At 40.6% G+C, this 18,756-nt stretch overlaps 1 long non-coding RNA gene across 7 annotated transcripts in view; it reads right to left on the bottom strand.

Moving 5' to 3' along the window:
• Nucleotides 1–18,756, bottom strand: part of LOC120411735 — a 113,998-nt gene that overhangs the window by 17,464 nt on the left and 77,778 nt on the right. For 4 of the 7 annotated variants that reach the window (XR_005604243.1, XR_005604241.1, XR_005604239.1 and 1 more), the window contains exons 4-7: nucleotides 14,937–14,990; nucleotides 12,033–12,201; nucleotides 9,098–9,207; nucleotides 3,362–9,000 (exon numbers count right to left, since the gene is read on the bottom strand). This is a non-coding gene — a long non-coding RNA (uncharacterized LOC120411735). The remainder of the gene's footprint in view (nucleotides 1–3,361; nucleotides 9,001–9,097; nucleotides 9,208–12,032; nucleotides 12,202–14,936; nucleotides 14,991–18,756) is intronic. The other 3 variants (XR_005604238.1, XR_005604240.1, XR_005604242.1) reach the window with 3 other exon arrangements.

Consider the following 18,756-nt stretch of genomic DNA (forward strand, 5'->3'; position numbering starts at 1 on the left):
AATGCCAGTATTATATACTGTGTTTCAGGCTGAGTCAAACAGAGCAGTGTGCTAGTAAGCAGCAGTTTTAAAGTATCTTGAATGCAAACAGGTTCTTTCAGAAGTACGTCTTGTCTGTCCTTAGCTCGTGCAAAGACGTTCCCCATGGTTTTGCTCCATAAATTCCAGCACAGTGTTATAGATGCTGTAACAGATGTTATATGAATGCTGTATGTAAATGTCACAATGTCCATATTGTTATTTTTAGCAGCACTTATCAAGGTAAGCAAGCACAGACCCTGCAAAGCTAAGCATTTACATAAATACAGATAAATATTTTGTTCTGGACACAAGCAATGTTTAAGCCCTACAGCACTGAAAACCACAGCTCCTGACTTCCAGGAGTGTGCTTGCATGCTGGGATCCAGAGGTTTGCATCCCAAACAGAAGACTGAGCAGGAGCCACTCAAGTGAGCCATTAGGAAATGCAGAAGGTATTAGCATTAGCTTAAGCCTCTTTGGAATTTGGTCACCTATCTCAATGCAGGGATTACCAGCCTCCTCCTCTGCTATCCAGACCTCCTCCACCAGAGCAGTAAAGAAGTAGGTGCTGTTGCTGCCAGACTTGCTTTAAGCAAACACGTTACAACCAGAGTACTCCCTCAGGAGTACTCACTTCTGCAGGAGAGCTCACTTCCCTCCAGGCATCTGAATCTGTATTATCCCCACCTGTGCTGAAAACTATCATGCTAGAGATCATCCTGCTCTAGAAAGTTCCTCCTTCTCTTTTGGCGTGCTTAGGAAATGAACCTAACCTAAACTGAACATGGTATCAAACCTTTTTTGTTTTCCTTCTTCACATTTAATATTCTTAGAGGAACACTTTATTAACTACCTGAGGTTATTTACAAAATAACAGCAAATACTTCTTTAAATACTAATATCCTAAATGGCATATGTTTCCCCACAAAACAAATTAGAGTTTGATGAAGGAAAGGTTAAATAAATAATCCAACATAGAGATGAGAGTGTAACTACCACAGTCAGCCCTCTCAGGGACTGGAAGTGTTCTGCACAGCCCAGTAGCTTGTGCCACCACACCGTGGAGACATCCCTTTTTCTTATGTTTGCTTTATGATTTTTACATGTAAAAATGTATATGCACATGCTACGTGGAGAAGAAGGGAAGGAGACTGGAAGAAAACAGCCTCAGTGATGAAATGAAACAGATCATATAGGAAAAGGCAGGTTTGCAAGTCATTGGCAGAAGTGCAGGTTTTTGGTTATTGCCATGTGTCTCGGTTTTGGAGACAAAACTTCAGGAGGAAACACTCTGGAGTGTCCCCCCGAAGGGAGAAGGGCCTCCCCTTTTCCTCCACCAATAAGACAAGTGGGCCACAGCAAGTGAAAATGGAAAAAAAAACCAAACTGTTTATTAACACACAAACCAAAAAGGGTAGAATAGGGAAAAAATAAATAAATAAAAAATCAAAACCTCAAAATACAACAAATTCCCAGAGAGGGAACAGACACTCGGGCTTGGACCAGCTGGGGCCACCCCGTGGGTCCACCGGGGCCACCCCGCAGGCTCCCCGGACCGGTGAGGAGGGGAGGCAGTGAAGCAAGGGGGAGGGAAAGGAAAAGGAACAAGAAAAAACCAACAGAACCTTTTTCCCGCTAGCTGGAACACAAAAGAAACCCAAAGAGCAGCACAGGGACTCCCTCCCAAGCCCTGCAGAGCCCTCCAGAGCCCTGGACCGTTGGGCTGAGCTGTTAAACTGCCCCGCACTCGGGTCCCGTGGCCCTGCCCCCAGGTCCACCTTAAAGAAACGGTGTCCTTGGGCATTGAGAGGATGGTTACGGAATAAAGAGGCTTCATAACATCACCCCAGGACACCACGTGATTGGTCGGACAGGGAGAATAAAGAGGGAAGAGAAGAGTCCACATACTGATCTCACTGAAATTCCTGCAGAGGTCAGAACTACTGTGGAACCACCAAAAAACACCATCAACCACTAAATGTGGAGCGGAACAAGCAAAGAGAAAATTAGAGGGGATAACTGGGAAAGAACAGTCACAGAAGCCAAGAAAGGGCAAGAATTCAAGGAGCTGGTGGGGTGAACAGAGAGAGCAAGTGATAGGTAAAGAAAGATGAGGTTGCAGAATAGACCTGTGACTGGATCAGGAAAATCCCAGTGGGGGATTAACTACACACTAGGGGTTTCTGTGCTTAGATACAAAAAGCTTTACAAGCCAGATTTTTGGCAAAACTTCATGAGTCCCACACTGGAATAATTAAAATAAAAGCTGTTCACTGAAGTTATTTTTGGTGGGCATGTTTGGATCAGAGAGTGGAGTTGTTGAGCACAGTATAATACATGCCAAAAGCCCTATTATGTGCCTGCCACTGAACCCTGCCATACTTGGAAATGTGTTCAAAAACTGTGGTAGAGTGTCCTTACTGCCTTCACACTTGAAGGACAAACCAGTGTTACACATTTCAGTTGGAGGTCGCGGCACGGGTCCCGGGACATTTCTGCTGCAGATGGGGGCCCTCTCAGGGTTGAGCAGGAAGACATTTGCTCTGCAGCAGACCTTGGAGAGGGCAAGATACTAGTCTAAATGGGCCATTCCTACTCAAAATTCATATTATATATATGTACTCTAGGTTGACAGAGACATAGAAGTCAACAAGAGGTTATAGCATATGCTGTTATACCATGTGGTGACCCTCCTAGGTGATGAAATGGGGTGCTCATGCCAAATATCCCCTCACAGCTGAAACAGGCTGGCAAACCAGATGGTAAAGCATTAAGAGCCATTAGAAAAATGTCACTCCACTCAGGTATAACATTTTTGTTTTCTTGCAGTGGAGTTCCTCAAAGGACCCTGCAGAGAAACTGGGTTCTTTTCCGAGTGTTCCTTCACCATAGGCTTTTTTCCTTGAAAAACCACATAGTACAAAAGTTCCTGTAACTGGAGGCCAACAGAATAAAAAACAATTCCTGAGAAAAGAGCCGTGAACCAGAAATTTCAGAGAAGTTGACAGAAGGTACCTTTGGATTAAGGATGTACCTGGCCCAGAACCTATCCTTGTTTGTATGAAAAAGTTGTAGACTTTTAAGCAAATTCAAACCTCTTTAAACCCAAACACCAGATATAGTGGTTGAAGCAACCCTGAAAAACTGCAACACATAACTGCCACTATCGATCTACCAGGGATCACAGCCTCCTGAGAACAGAAAACAGAGCACATACCCAATTTCCTAGTGGAACCATACCCACAGTACAGCACTGCTGCTCCCCTGCAGCTGACCCATGCCAGCAACTTTTTCCTCAAGAATGTCTCCTTCCTTCAGCACCCAGCTCCTGATTACTTACAACAGAGCAAACTGCCTTCATCTCTGTGAAGGATTGTTTTTCCTCAGCACTGGACAATGCAGGTTGACGCTACTTGCTTTATGCAAGTACATAAGTACATACTCCAGACAATAATTTTTCAAATCAGGCTTTTGCTGAAAGAGAAAAACAAATAATCTGAGAAAGTTCTTAAAAAAGAAAGAGAAAAGATACATATATTTATCTGTTCAGATGGGGGGGGGGGCATGGTAGTGGCTGTAATTTGCCAAATTCTTATTTAAGCATATAGTGTCTCCTAGCATTTAACTCAGTCATGAATGCGTTAACTAGCATGTGTGAGGGCTGAGTTCTTGTGAACTGTCATCTGAAAGCTAAACACTGGGTTAGGCAAGTCCAAATGGTGGCTTCATCCTCAAAATGACAGCAGAAAGAAAAATATTTGCACTTTTCCCCCTCTAAGGAGAGGATTGGAAAGGAGCAGTTCTCTCAAGACACTCCTTTATTCTCTTGACAGCAAGAGCTGTGCTGCTGAGACTGCCTCCAGTCACGTTACTAATACACCAGCTTCTCCTGTCTGGAGCCCACGCTGCAAATATTGTTTTTCCCAGAAATCACAATGTTCATTGACCTTATTTTGTGAACACCAGACTCCCTCTGCTCCATACCCCAGCAGAATCTCAGGTTACTGTTGTTCAATAGGTCCTCAGAAGCTATACAGCAAAGTTGTCAAGGCTGGAATTTGTCTAGAGTTTGCAAACCAGAGCCAAAGTTTTCCTCCAGCTGCACCATATAGCTCTGATACACCCTCCGTTGTCATGGATGTTATTTTGTAGATCAGAAAAAACAATCATCTCAATAACCTCTACTGATCTTTTTTTCTGTCCAGCAACTGAATCTGAGACTTCTGGGGCCAATTACGTCTTCCTAAAAATGCAGTCTGGATTCAGACAAACAGTTTTCTCTGACACTGTTTCTCACTATTTTTAAAAAGTTGAAAAACATCGATACCAATAAATTCATTGCTCTCTTTTGAACCTTACCTTGAAGTACTCATTTTCTGCAATACCCACTTGAAATCTTAACTGCTGGCTTAGGCTGTGCTGATCCACAGTTCTCTCTTGGTACTCTTGCCTCTCGTCTGTGTTCATCCCCTGACTCCTTTTCCATGTTCAGACTGTGAGCTCTATAGCACAGAGATTGCTTTTATCTTTTTTCCCAGTTCGGACAGGAACTAGCACCATCAACCTAAGCTCTAAGCTGATATAAAGGATCAACAGGGAAGACAGGTTTTCTTTGTTTATGAATGGCTGGTCTCTTCATGGCATGTTGAAGTTCATTGTGCACAGATAGGAAGAATATTATTTGTACAACAGGCATTAGACATTGATCTGAATTTGAATCTCAAGTGTTCAAAATTAGAAATTACTGTGAATTGTTTGACCTCTTGCTAAAATTTGGGACACCTTAAGAACAATGTTCTTTAAATGCTTTTGACACAGGGTAAGTCATAAATACCACTGCCAAAAAAAAACATTTTCAATTTCTCTCTTTTCAGCTTCTCCTGTCTGGAAAGAAGTATTGATTTTGCAAGATTCAGGGGCATCAGAGTCTGGGCCAGATTCTGTTCTTGTCAGGTCTGTAAACCCACAGCAAGTCTACTGATGAAAGCTGAGCTCCAGGGGGAGAAAATAGTATTTACCAATTTTGTCGGCCCATGCTTTGCTATATTCTCACCTCTTGCCACAACCTCTGTACAACACAGCCCCAGAACACCTGGCAGTGTCTGCTGTCCCGAGCACTGAGAACAGGAGGTGCTTCCATCAGCTCAGGAGCTCTCTGGAGCCGAGTGGGAGCACCCACGCTGGGCACGGCTCCCTCACACTTCCGAGGGGCTGTCAGCAGCGACCGCACAGCAGCTCCAACATGGGGCCTGTCTGATTTGGCAAAGTTGCCAGAGACAGATTCCCTGTTGCCTTACTTATTTTCATGGTGCAGGAATATGAGTTACTGTGGTAAAACTTTCCACTGAGTGCAAGATTCCCAAGCTGGGTCTTAATAGGTTCTCATTTCTTGCTAGCAGGGCCTGGGTGCAGTTTACACAGACTGTCTGATGGGCTCCCACTTTGAAACCAGCCAGCCAGTTCGCACAAGTCTCTCATTCTAAAATATGTGTAATTTATTTGAGCTGATAGAGAGGATAAGAATCAACTGTCTGTTTCCCAGTTAATATAAAACATACAATGAGAGCAGAACTCTGCCAGCATATCTTGTTTACCCAAAAATGTTTGGCATTAAATGTGAAATCGGAAATGAACTCATTATCTGATTATTTTCATTTTGAAGAATTAACTGCTTTGGGGGAAAGGCTTGTCTTAAACAGTCCCCTTGTATGGATGACTAATTGCAAATACAATGTTCTGAAAAACACGGCAAATACTTGTGACTCCCAGGGCAGGACGTAGCACTATCAATTTGGCCAAGAACTTTAGGAGTATCCTCTCACGTGGCTTATTTCAAAACAGAAGGAAATACATTTAAGCTAGCAGCATCGTGCCCAAGCAGGTGAGAAGAGTTTCAAAAGAGGCCATGGTCTGGAATTCTTTTCCAGGAAATACAGATAAGAAGTGTTTAACAATTACTTGTGGATTTGCCCCTTCCCTGCCAAAAATCAAATTATGTAGCAGTATGGATAGTTATAACTTTCGAGGGGTAAAATTATGCTGAAAACAAGTTCTCTCAGTAGTACAAATGAACACACCTCAGTAAAAGTTGAGAAAATGGAATTAAATACCCATTCAGTGCTAATAATATTTTGGGAAAACTTCCCATTCTAGGACAAAACCCAGGTCACCATGGATTAAGAGAGAACTGAGTTCAAGTGAGCGCATTGGGCTACATCCCCTTGTTTGTCTCCTGCTGTTTCTTTGATTCATTCTCATTTGTTTGATCTCAGCATTCAGTGCTTTCTGGTTAGCCCTCTCTCTGTAGCTGGTTCAACAGCTGCTGCTCCTTCTAGGGTCACTGAGTGCCTCCTCTGTACCCAAAATCTGTACTTTCTTTTCTTACTGAGGACTGGAGTGAATTTTAGAAGGGGTACTGCGGAGCCTTCCACTGTGTGTCAGCACAGTGCAAGTTAAACAAGCATGTGTTCTCCATTGAACATTTGGCTCTTCCTTTCTTACTCCAACTGAAATACTCCCATCGTCACATGAATGCCCTGTGAACCTATCTGCAATAACACCATGTGAACATCTTAAACTTCCCATTCTTCATTGCTACGTCTGATTTTTATTGTTGTTTTTCTTTTTGCTAGCCCAACAATCCAGAGGCAAAAGTGGAGGAAAGCAGCAAAAGTCCCAAGATGATTCTGGGCTGCCCAACAAGACAAGGCATTGCTTCACAGACTTCATGCAGCCCATGGACTGTGTGTAGTGCTGGCAGGGACAGCCCTGGTGCCTTCCCTTCAGCTCAGCCAGCACAGAAAGTAGGTATCCAACAATTAGTCAGTGGAATCACTACACACTTGGTCCCTATCACTCCGTTCAGATCTTTACAGAGCAGATCCAGTCAGGAATGAGATGTTACCCTGTCTGGGTCACCAAAAGGTTACAGCTCCCATTTGTGATTCTTTCTTAGTCTATATTCTTCGTTAGTTACAGTGGAAAGAGAGAAAACAACTCCCCAGAGCACACCTTTAAACTTCTTAAGGAATTTTAAAGGACAGATCCCATTAACTGCAATACTCTGTGTTCACATGACACAGGAAAATGCATAAATATAGGTAGAATTCCATAGGAGAAATAATGTACCATTGCAGATGTGGACTATAAAAACAACATTATGGAAAAGAAATTAACCCTGTAAACATTACATTCCCACCAGCAAAGATGCACGTTCACAGCCTAATGCCGATATGACAATTTTCATGTACTCTTGTTTCTTTTTCACATAGCAGTGCACACACCAATGCCTGCTTCCTTCTCTCCAGCTTGTCTAAGGCAGCAAAGGGTCACCAATACAGTTATCTTTCAGTTCCTGGAGGCTCCCTGCTCTGGGAAAATGCCACACTTCCTGAGCAACTCTGTCTTGCCTGAGAAGCTGAAGAAATATTCCTTAGCTGAACTGTTAAACTTTCATTTCCTATGTGATGTTGCAGCAGCATGAGCAGCACTTTAAAGTCTATTTTGATGTTTGCCCTTTTTTTCTTCAAATCTTTGAGAGATCCTACTTTGGATCGAAAGCTAGAAATGAGCATGAACTTGATGATTTATTTGGTTAAAGCAAATGTAAGCTTTTTAAAGCAAAGAATTTGAGATTTTCTTTCCATTAAACTATAGAAGGTAATTAACAGGGAAGTGTAAACAGTTAGCAAATGTGAACACAACAGAAAAGGCTGTTTGACTCTCTTTTATTCCAAATGAAATGGAAAAGAGGAGGAGTAATAACTATCTTAAAGGAATTTGTCACATGTGTTTTTGCACTTATCTTTCACATCTTGTTATTTCACAGCCTATTAGATGCTGAAAGAGAAGCTGCCTTCTTCAACTTCCTGCAGTAATTCAGACCAAACCATGTCACCCATGTTTTTATGTCCTTGAATACTGAGGTTTTCACTGATTTGGGTGTTTGGGAGTTTTTTAATTGTTATTAGTAATGACTTTAAAACAATTTCTAAAAAGTTCGAAGTCACATCTGCTCCCCACATTACCAAAAAACATACAGTGGTACTGGTTTCCTTCACTCCTGATGTTACTGTTACTGACACCTTTCATCACCTGTAATAGTCTGAGGACATATTAAAGAAATGCAATCAGAATAAAATGGCAATCACCTCATCTCCATCACTGCTGCAGGTTAAAAAAAGCAGCCTGTTGATGAATATTCATGCACAGAGAAGGGCAAATGTACCCTAAAATTTTCATGGACACTTGGCTACCTGGACTCTTTTCCCAGAGTTTTTGAATTTTAAATTATTTCTCTCAAATTCATTTGCTTCAATCCAATTTTGTATTGAGACTGCTACATTGAGGTGGTCCTGTCACCTGCTCCCTTCACCCGTGGAGAACATGCAGCTGAAGACCCAGTGTGGCTTTGGTCAGAGTTGATCAGAGGCCCTTGGTAACTTCAATCCTCAGCAAACCACTTGATTTATTTCTAACACACCATACTGTGTCACGTAGGCACATGTAGTGTGAGACCATTTCCTTCCCCTGCCTAACCCTGGAGCTGAATGGGTGGGGATGTAAATAGCAGGTGGGAGGAGGCTGTGGTCTCCCTGAGGAGTATCTGCTTGATTGGTCCTGCAGCAGCTGCCATAAAAGACACTCGGCAGATACACAGCCAGCCGTGGGGAACTGGGGACTCACTCGCTGATGTTTTTAGCTATAATGAAAAAACTTAGTTTGGAATGTTGAATGACCAAACTGGTCTGTCTACAGTAAGTGTATATTTTCATCTGTAAGTTTTATACATCTCTGCAGTGGCTTTGGCTTGTCCTAAGTGGTAATTCCAACAATATATTCTGTTTCATACTAGCTGGAGTCATTGAGAAAAGTTACCTTCCTGTGCTACTTCATTGTTTAAAGTTCTGAATCACAATGTCCCTCTGTGAATGCAGTTTCCCTCTTACCAAAAAGCTGGGTCATCAGAAATATAGACACCTATTTAACAAAACAAAACAAAAAAATTAAAGGCAGTAGGAATCCGACTTTTAGCATGGAAGAGCTTTGACTTTGGTGCTTAGGGCTGCATCCCAACCTCATTTTCGCAGTGTTCTCCCTTTTTTTACAGGTCACGAGAGTCATGCTGCACACACATCTCCAGGTGCATGCCTGGTCAGTAACAACTGGAACCGTTGGCATCACAGCCTGAAAAACAGAGCAGATCTAGCAGGTCAATAAGTTGCACATCTACTACTGTTCCTGTTTGTCATGAAGAGGAGGGATAGGAGTTGTCAGTCCTCTCTGTTAAAGGCTGATCTATTTGATGCCCCACTGTGCTGTTTTTCATATAGCTTTATTCTCAAATATTTGATTTTGCTTTCCTGATAAAAATATGGTCAAGAGTATTGTCTGTTAGCACCTGGGTTAGTCAGTGGACAGATTCTAAATATACTAGAGTGGTTTTGTTTGTCAAATTTTTGGGCTAGGGAGAATTGTATGAATCAGCTTTTCCATCAATATAATTTGCCATATCTCCTGGAACCACTCAGTGAGTGTAGGTACATGGATTGATTTCCTCACTGCTGCTATTGTTTTTCAATTGAATTCTCTGATTCTGTACTTGTAACTGAATGCTGCATGCCTAGAGAACAGGGAGAAGACACTGAACCAAAGATCAGGCACGCATGCCATCTCTCACAAGATTTTTCAGGTTTTTTCTGCTGATTTTTTTCCCTTTCAAGATGCATTCTCAAGTGTGCCATGGATTTTTTTTGCACATAGGGTATTCTCTGGTCTTAGTTAACCAGCTCCTTAGGGAGCCAGTTTTATTCAAAATTCAAAGCAGACTCTACTAAGACAGCCAAATATATTGTCTCAGAGAAGTAGCAAATAAATAGATCCCATTTGTCTTCAGGTTAATTTGGAAGATGAGGATATGTAGCAGAAAACATATCAAGTCCTATTGAAAGCTCTTGGGAAAGTTATGTTATATTAACCCAACTCCATCTGCAGCTCTGGAACTTGAGAGCAGCAGCAGAAATGGCCAAGTAGCTTCCAGCTGAGTAAGCACACATTTTATATAGCAGCTTGTTTTAATAAAACATTGTTCTCTCTTATATTGAGGGTCCTAGGGCTGTAAGCACCACAAAATCAAAAAAAGCCTGTGGAAAGTTTAAGACTCAAGAAGAATAATCACATTTATTACTGTTAGAATTTACCAACAATGCTAGCAGAGGCACTTAAAATGGAAATCTGCCTGTCTCATGCTGAAGCATCACAAATGAAGCAAAATACCAAGCAACTTTTCAGTCTGACTAGGACATCTGCTCATTCTACCTCCTAGCCCATCTCTGAGGGCAGCATTAAATTGTGGATGTGTTGAATTTTAATCTGCTGCTGAGGTGCAAGGTTAAGGACATATGGAAAAGATGTGATTTAAGTATTATTAAGAGAAAAGACACTACACATAATTTTTTTTGTATTTCCACAAGAAACAGAAATGAAAAGCTTAAAAAAAACTTTAAAAATCTTCTGGAAATATCCATATGCAAGGAAGATTGAAACCATATGAGATGTGGTCGTTGCCATAAGTCAAGGACACTTCTGAACACATGTAATGGCTATTCTCATTAGCCTTGATGAGATGAAGTGCATCAGAGAAGTTCACTAGAGCAAGTCCTATCACAGTGGCATTTGTGCTGCACAGGTGATATCTGTCATAAACAGTTCAGTTTTGTGAAAGGTTTGTTTTATGAACCTTTAGTATTTGACCAAATGACAGGTCCCAGCCCAGGTGGCTGTGGTGACTCAGACACATTTACAACATTGGCCTAGTCTCTACATCACATGTTCATTTTTCCATTCTCCTTGACCTTGTGCTACAGGACGTAAGAGGTTGATACCCTCGCCTCCTTCTAGTCCCATCCAGTCTGAATTTAGGGCTGCCATAGAACAATCTGGTTGGTTTCTTGTTTCCAAGACACACCATCTTCTCTTTCTATCTGTACTTTTTGAAATAGCAGAAGGTTTTCCCCGTGCTTTGCTCGGATTTTTGTACGTTGCTAATTCTTAGCATTTTTAAGCCTATCTGCCACTTTTTTTTCCCCCAAGTGAACTCCTGAAATGACAGCATGAGTATTTTGCAGAGAAGCCACACAGAGCTGCACAACGCTCATTGCAGGAGGCCCTCCCACCCAAGCGCCGTCTTTGACAGAGTGCTGCTGTCCACGCTGTATTGTAATGACTGTTCTCTCATTGCTGCCTCAAAGCACTCAGCTTCCCAGGTCAGGCAGGAAAATGAATAACCAGCAGCTCTTCTGCAGGGTAGATGCAATGCTAGACTTGCATGGGTAGTACCTTGTAGCCCCCCTAGCCCAATCTGGGGCCTCCCATCAGATTTTATGAACAGAAGAGGGTTGGGTCTGGCTGATAATTTGGGAAAGAGGTGAGAGGGGAAGCCCCCAGCACAGCAGGAACTGATGTTAGTGAAACAATAGCTGGAACTCTGACTCATTGCTGAAGCAATGTCCAAACATGAGCATCAGAGGACATGCTGTACTGCAGAAAGAGCCAGCTTCTGCATAAGCTGCACACCAGGAGACCTAAAAAATTCTTAAATTTGAAAAAGTTAAAAATCCCTCTACACATTTTTCAAGAGTGAGACCAATATTCCCCAGGCAGTTTTAGATTTGGTGAATACGTTTTGCCAGACTCCAGCAATTTTAACTGGATTTTAGCCTGTTCTTTGCTTTTTTGTTTTCCACAGTGGTAGAATACTGCACCATAAGTTGTATTAACTAGCAAGTCTCTGTATCCACTTATCATATAGCAAATGAGTGCTTTAAAAGTATTTCCGGACTTAAGCCATATGATCATGCAGAAAGTTTGAAAATCTGCTAAGATGAATTCAAGAGCTCTTGGATTTGTTGAAATGCCATAAAGGAATGCTCTGTTTGGGGAAGGCAAACAGTCTGATTATGTGCATGGTATGATCACAAAGCCAGGGGGAAAACAGAAAAAACTGAGCTCACCTGGTTGCCTAAGGCCAATCTTTTCGTTCCTTAATCCAGCTCTTGCTCTCACTATCTGAATGAAATCATATTTGGAGAAAGTTTGTCCTTTAGGTCAGAGGTGCAATCACAAGACTGCCTCTTCTCTCTTGCCACAGGTTTTGCATTTCAGGAGTTGAGGAAATAATTCCTGCATAAGGTAAACAGGACTCAGTTCAGCTGAATAGAATAGATTTACCCAAGATTTCAAGCGACCACTAAGAAATGCAAAGCAGTTTAGGCAAAAAGCTCAGTTTCAGAGTAAGATATTCACTGCAGATTCTTGAGAATGAAAACACCAGCTGAGTCAAACTATTTCAAAGCCAGAATATTTTATATACGATCAGCTTAATAAATGGAAAAATGTGTAAATCTGCTCCTTCTAGAGCATTATAAAATGGCATTACAGAGGAGATTGATTTGCAGAGCTCCCAGGAGTATGCTCTCTTTTCCTGATGCACACGTCTAAGCACCATTAACACAGTTACCAGGGGGACAATATACATGTCAGTATAAAGTACATGATCAGAACCTTCTGAATTACAACTCCCTAATTAGTGTCCCTGTGTCAATTATCCCATTCAGGATGTCAAATATTTCATGAGGATTAAATTTCAAAATACACAGTCTCTCTGATACATAAAATCCCAAAAGGCTGCTCAAACATATATCAATGTTATTGTATCACATATAGCAGGTGAAAGATTAAACAGCCTGCTACATAGATCTACAATTTTAAAGCTACCGTGCTTTTGATACCATTTAATTTGGCTCTGCAGTTGCATCCATGTACTTTTACTTGTGGGGATACACACTGTGCCAAACAGGAGAAGAAAAGGATTCAGGTTTTCAGTCAACATTTTCTTTTCCAAAATAGTGCCAGCATTGTAATTCAATACCCAAATTGAACCTCTCTGACCCCTGAATCCAAAAAGAAAGGTTAGGGGAGAGAAGGAGAGGAAGAAGAAAGGGGCTCTACAATGCAAACGTCTGAGAAATCTTCGCTTCATCACATTCTCTTCACTGCCAGGAATGTGTGCAGCTGGGATGTGAGCATATCCAGTTAGAAGCAGTTAGGCTTTCAGATTAAATCAAACTTCCTCTGAGAAATGTGGTAACACATTAATATTCAAGTTATAAAACAAACTTGGCCTCCATCTATTAGAGGAAGGAGATCTCCAGGTGAGCAAAATTACACTGAGCTGATTCTACAGGGCAGAGGAACACACCTAAATTAAAATATCTCTGTAGTCCCCAAACTGAAGTGTTTCCAGAATGAAGATGAACTGCTGAATTAGGACCTAAAACATTTTACAGCAAGGATAGTTCTAATGCCTCAAAAATTGAAATTTTTTAAAGTTTAATGTTTGGTTTAACTTCTTAATCTTTCCCTGTCACTTTCCCACAGATGTCTCAATCAAAAAGCAGTTACATAAAAACGCTCTAATGAGCAAATTTATTGACTGAAACCAGAACAAAGAATCCTAATTGAGTATTCAAGCAAATGCACAGAAAGCAACTTTTGAGGTTATAATTGTAAATATTGTGTCAGAAACTCAGCCCTCACAATGACACTCATCTATTTGAGGTAGAAGCAAGTACCAGCAAGCCTAATCTGCTCATTGTCATTAGAGCACACAATAGACTACTCTTAGACAAGCAACAACCCCGTTCCAGAAATAACTAAGGAAATCATTTAAAATTTCAAAGGAAAGAGAACAATTTTTGGCTACAAAGAGGCAAAATATAGCAAATAAGTTGTCTATTACAAAGAAATATCCAGTCAAGGGTTTCTTGTACTTCATTTGTGCTGTAATAGTATATTGAGATATGCTAAGTGATTAGAAAGAGCCAAATGTTGTGAAAATACGATGCTCTAAACTGTAGTATCTTTTAAGATCTCAGGCCAGACTTAGAAGAGGAGAAATTAAAAAACAAAAATCTAAATTAAACCAAAATGCCTAGAAGAGCTTTACGCATCCACGAGCTACATTTTACCAAGCAATTTCAAGGATATTTCAAAGTCCTGAAGTTAAGCTCCTGCCCTCAATGCTCTCTGTAAGCAGAAAGCCCCTTTACCCCACCCCTGTGGGAGCTGTGAACCACTGAAGACAAGGACTCTTATTAGACACATGCAGATCAAGAAGTGCAGTGTGGCTCCTCCCTGTGCTCTCGTCTCAAAACCAACCCTGAACACAATTCCAAGGCAAATAATACCAACAACCATTGACAACAAAGTATTTTCCCGTTAAAATGGATCCCTTTTCCAAATTACATTTTTCTTCCATTTTCTATTTCATACCAACTCTATTAATAAAGGCAGACATCATTTTCATCCTGTATTATGCTTTGCAGTGGTGCCTAAATTCAACAGTTCATCAGTGTATACTAGGCTTTAATAAGCTGGGGTCAACCTAATTTCCTCCTCCTAGTGCTCTCTCCCCCACAATTTCTTCACATGTTTCAGCTTTACTTTGAAGTGACTTCCTTGCCTGGCATGCTAAAATCCAGAAACAGAGTGCCTATCATTATGACTGCAGTTCATGCCCTGACTAGTCACAGCAGAAGGAGAATTAGACTATAATCTCCTAAACAATGTAGAATCTGTAAATCAAAACCAACCAGCTCTTTTTGGCATGTAGATCAATGAACCCGTGCAGGGGTATGAAAATCCAAGCAACTCTTCTAAGGTAAAGTCAGCCTCAGTGTATGAATTTGTTCAGCTTGGATTTTTTTCTCTCCTCTGCCCTTTATGCCCTCAAAAAAAGTGTTCAGAAAACAGTTTTTATTGCATCCTGAAAAACAGCAGCTTCAGCTGGATCAGAGGACAAAACAGGCACACACAAGTTTAGAATACAGGCAGTACAGAGATTCAAAACAACCTACCTTCAGTGCTACCCCACCTAGTCTTGATGGTAAGGATGTTTGCATTTCTTTGCTCTAAATATAAAAACAAACAACAGTGGCTGTTCTAATCAAAGGAGTATTAACATGTTGCCAAAAAAATTTACTGTGCATTAAACATTTATACAAAGTCTAGAGTTATTTCACTGAAGAAACACAAACTACCATAGCCATGTAAAAAATATTTGGAGAGAGTCAGAGGAATGGACTTGAGCCTGATAGAGTAACATACAGTTTTTTGGCCTGGAATAATTATTTACACAACACAGTGCATGATGTGTTTCTACTTGCAGAAGTGAAGCCCTGTCATGCTGACTGATAAGTCATGCACAGAACTTAACTGGGATAGCCCAAGTCCCACTGACACTTTACAATGTAAGTTACTTAAAACCTCACAGGTGTACAGGGAGCTCACTTCCAGCAGCACAAGGGAGCTTAAATATAATCCTCCAAATAAGTGTCCATAAAAATCAATTTTTTTCCTTATCTGTCCTAATGAAAGGTGTCGAATCAAAGGCTTATGGGAGAGTTTTAAAGTAAAAATTTTTCTCTCTAGTCCTCTTTGGTTTCTCAGCTTTGATGTCTGCCAGGTTCCTCATATTTTCTGGGCTTTTTCCCTAATGGCTGAAATGCTCCGGGAAGGGAGAAGGTGACAGAGGCCTATCTACTGACCACATACCCCCAATATGTGCTTCCTAAATCTTCCTCTTAGTGACATTTCCAAAATGGAAATTTAACAACTACCATAAACAAAAAAAAATCTGTAATCCTAACTCCTCTTTCCACTCAATTTTTCATGCCAATGTGGACCAGTGTGGAAAGAGAGGGCCTCCAGAGTATCAGCTTTAGTAGATGGGGACACACAGGATAGCATGAAACAGTTGGAAGGCCAGGTTTAAACATGTAACCTGAAACACTGGAAACTAGAACTCACAGCGGGTCTTAGCAACAAAATCAACAATATAGGCAGCGCATGACATGTGATCACCAAAGCAGAAGCAAGGTTGCTTAAATATAGCCTCTGTAGGTATTAGAATATTTCTGAGAAGTACACATCAAGTGCGAGACAGATGCTACTAATAAGTAGAGCTTTAGACATTTATTTTTGTATTTAAATATCCCGCTATATTTATCTGAAAGACTTAACCATACCATTCTTGACAGAAAGGTATGCAAGTTACTTACTGCTGTCTAGACAAAAAGATTTAAAACTGGAAAAGATAAAACCTTTGTAAAGGAACATGGAAAAGTGCTTTAAGAATCCATGGGAAGGGCAGTATCTCCGCACTTGAGTCCCCAGAGCTCCGGTTTTAAGAGCTTTCTCTGTTGGGGAATTCAGTATATTCACTATTTCATAAACAGTTTCCTAATGCTTGTTCTTGAACCTAAATTGTTTGGGTTTAGGGGCAGAGGTTAGTAAGTTATGAAAACTCTAGAAAGCTGGGAAAATCAATCAGTCTTACAGGCAGGAGTGTTGTCTGATGATCATCTGACACTTTTGAAGTTGTGGCCACGGTGTGGTGAACCACTTCAAACTAGGATATAAAGATATGAATCATCTACAGTGAGTAAGCTGTCCCACTTCCAAATTTCCTGAAAAAAAAAAAAAATCCAGACTACCTGGACACTCAGCCTAAGTGTTTGGACAGCTTTAAATGATCCTGTGATCTCAGTGAAGAAAATGTTCTTGAAATGAGTTACATGTTTCACCTCTATTTATAGCATAACCATAAACCAGACCTGCTAAACAGAGGTTTCCCAATCTCTGCTACAGATATTTGGTACCATGTGGTACATAAAGCTGGAAGGAAGTAGCACACAAAAGAGTTACCACAGACTTCAAGGAGCAGAAAGGTATGAAGAATTTCACAAGCTTCCCTAAATATTCAGAAACCAATATTTTTTTTGGATAGTGCAAATATTTCTCCACCACTACACCCTTTAAGCATTTAATCACCAACCTAAACAAACAACAGACTGAGAGCAGTGTTCAAGTAATACTTCAGAACATCAAGTCCCCATCAAGAGAGAGAGCTCTGGATAGATACAGGAAAGAAAATGATACAGTTCATTCCTTGATCACCCCATTTGCATTGCACAAAAGGAATAACCTTTTGCCCAGGTGAAAGAGAAAGCCCAGGTGACAAGAAGGCAGCGTGCTGGCTTTATACAGCTCACGTCTCCCATTCTGCAGGGAGCAGTGCTGAAGTTCAGGTCATGGACATGGCACACAGCAGTGCACAGAACACAGTGCTCCCTGTGGGTCTCTTCCAGCCACGAGCTAAAGAGCTGCAGGCCAAACAGCAGGAGCATATATAAAGGTGGCATGGTTCAGTCATCTTTCTTTTCCAAAAACTTTCCATGGGCAATTGAGTAGGAACTAACTTTACTGAATACTCCCCCTTATTCCCTGAGTAGATTAAATCACTTCAGAAGCTACAATTTATTTTATTGTACTCATACTAACTCAAAATAATTATCTTAAAATACTTCCTGGTATAAGTCAATATAAGTTTAACAAAATTCACACAGCATGAATGCTAACCAATAACTTCACCAAACAGATTCCTTGTACAGCAGTAAGTACTGCTCCCATTGACTAGGAATTTTCCTGTGATACACTAAATCTCTTCATGGAACTAGGTGCAATTTGAGATAAGCAAAGGTGCAAAACTTATTCCTGTCTTGATACAAAATTATAGTATCTGAGATGGAAAGGACTTTAAAAGGTCATTATATTTGTCCTCAAGGCAGAATCAATCTTTGTGTCACTTGTTACACATGTATGTTCTCAATGACTGTGACTTCATCACCTCTCCAGGCTTGGCTATGTTTCTGTTTACAAAGGTTTCCTAAAAACTATTCTGACTCTCCCCTGGTGTAATTTAGTTTGTTCTTTCTTATTATGTCTGCCGTGAACAAAAAGGACATATTACTCCTTTCCCCTTTACAACAGTGTGGTTCTTTTACATCTGAATTATTTCCCTGACCCTTCCATCTTCCTTTTTGAGTGCTTAATAACTTCAATTTTTCAAGTTCTCCTTGGCTAAAGTGCTCCAAAGTGAGTCCTTACCAGTATAAATTCCTAGATTACTTCTGCACGCTGCATTCTGGTTTTCATATACATACTAGCTGGTCACTTAGCTTTTTAATAATTCATCAACTCATGTTTAATTTGATTCACATTCCCAGATCTTTTCCAGAGAACTGCTGTCTATTGTGTTACCCCATCCTGTATCTGTGCGAATTATTTCTGCCTAACACTTTGCATTTGTCCCTATTGAACTTAATCCTATTTTTTTCAGATGATGTCTCCAATTTGTCAAAATCTTTTGGGATTCTAATTCTGCTTTCCACATGTTCAGAACCACCCCCATCTCCTGTCATATGCAAATTTACTGCATAGAATATTATTCCTTTATTCAGATAATTCATGAGAATATTTAACAATATTTAATTGAGAGCAAATCCCTATAGAAACTCCTCATTATATTTCAATTAAACAATATAATCAGGTCATTATTATCTAGTTTCTCTTTTAATTCAGCTTTGTGTTTGCTCGCAAGGCTTCATATCCTTAGCTTTCCAATGAGAGAATCATTCAAAAGAGTCCCAAAACTTAAGTAACATATGAGCTGGGGTCTTAGTCTTTCCTGTGGACCTGTGGACCTGTTACCTCATCAGAGCAGGAAGTTAGTTTGTCATAATTTAACAAACTGTTAGATATTGCCCCTGTCCATGCTGTGTTGTATTTGCTTAAGAATGTTTAGAACACTTTGAATTTTTTCAGAGGGATTTTGGT

The sequence above is a fragment of the Corvus cornix genome, chromosome 3 (genome assembly GCF_000738735.6).
Source record: "Corvus cornix cornix isolate S_Up_H32 chromosome 3, ASM73873v5, whole genome shotgun sequence".
NCBI lineage: Eukaryota > Metazoa > Chordata > Aves > Passeriformes > Corvidae > Corvus > Corvus cornix.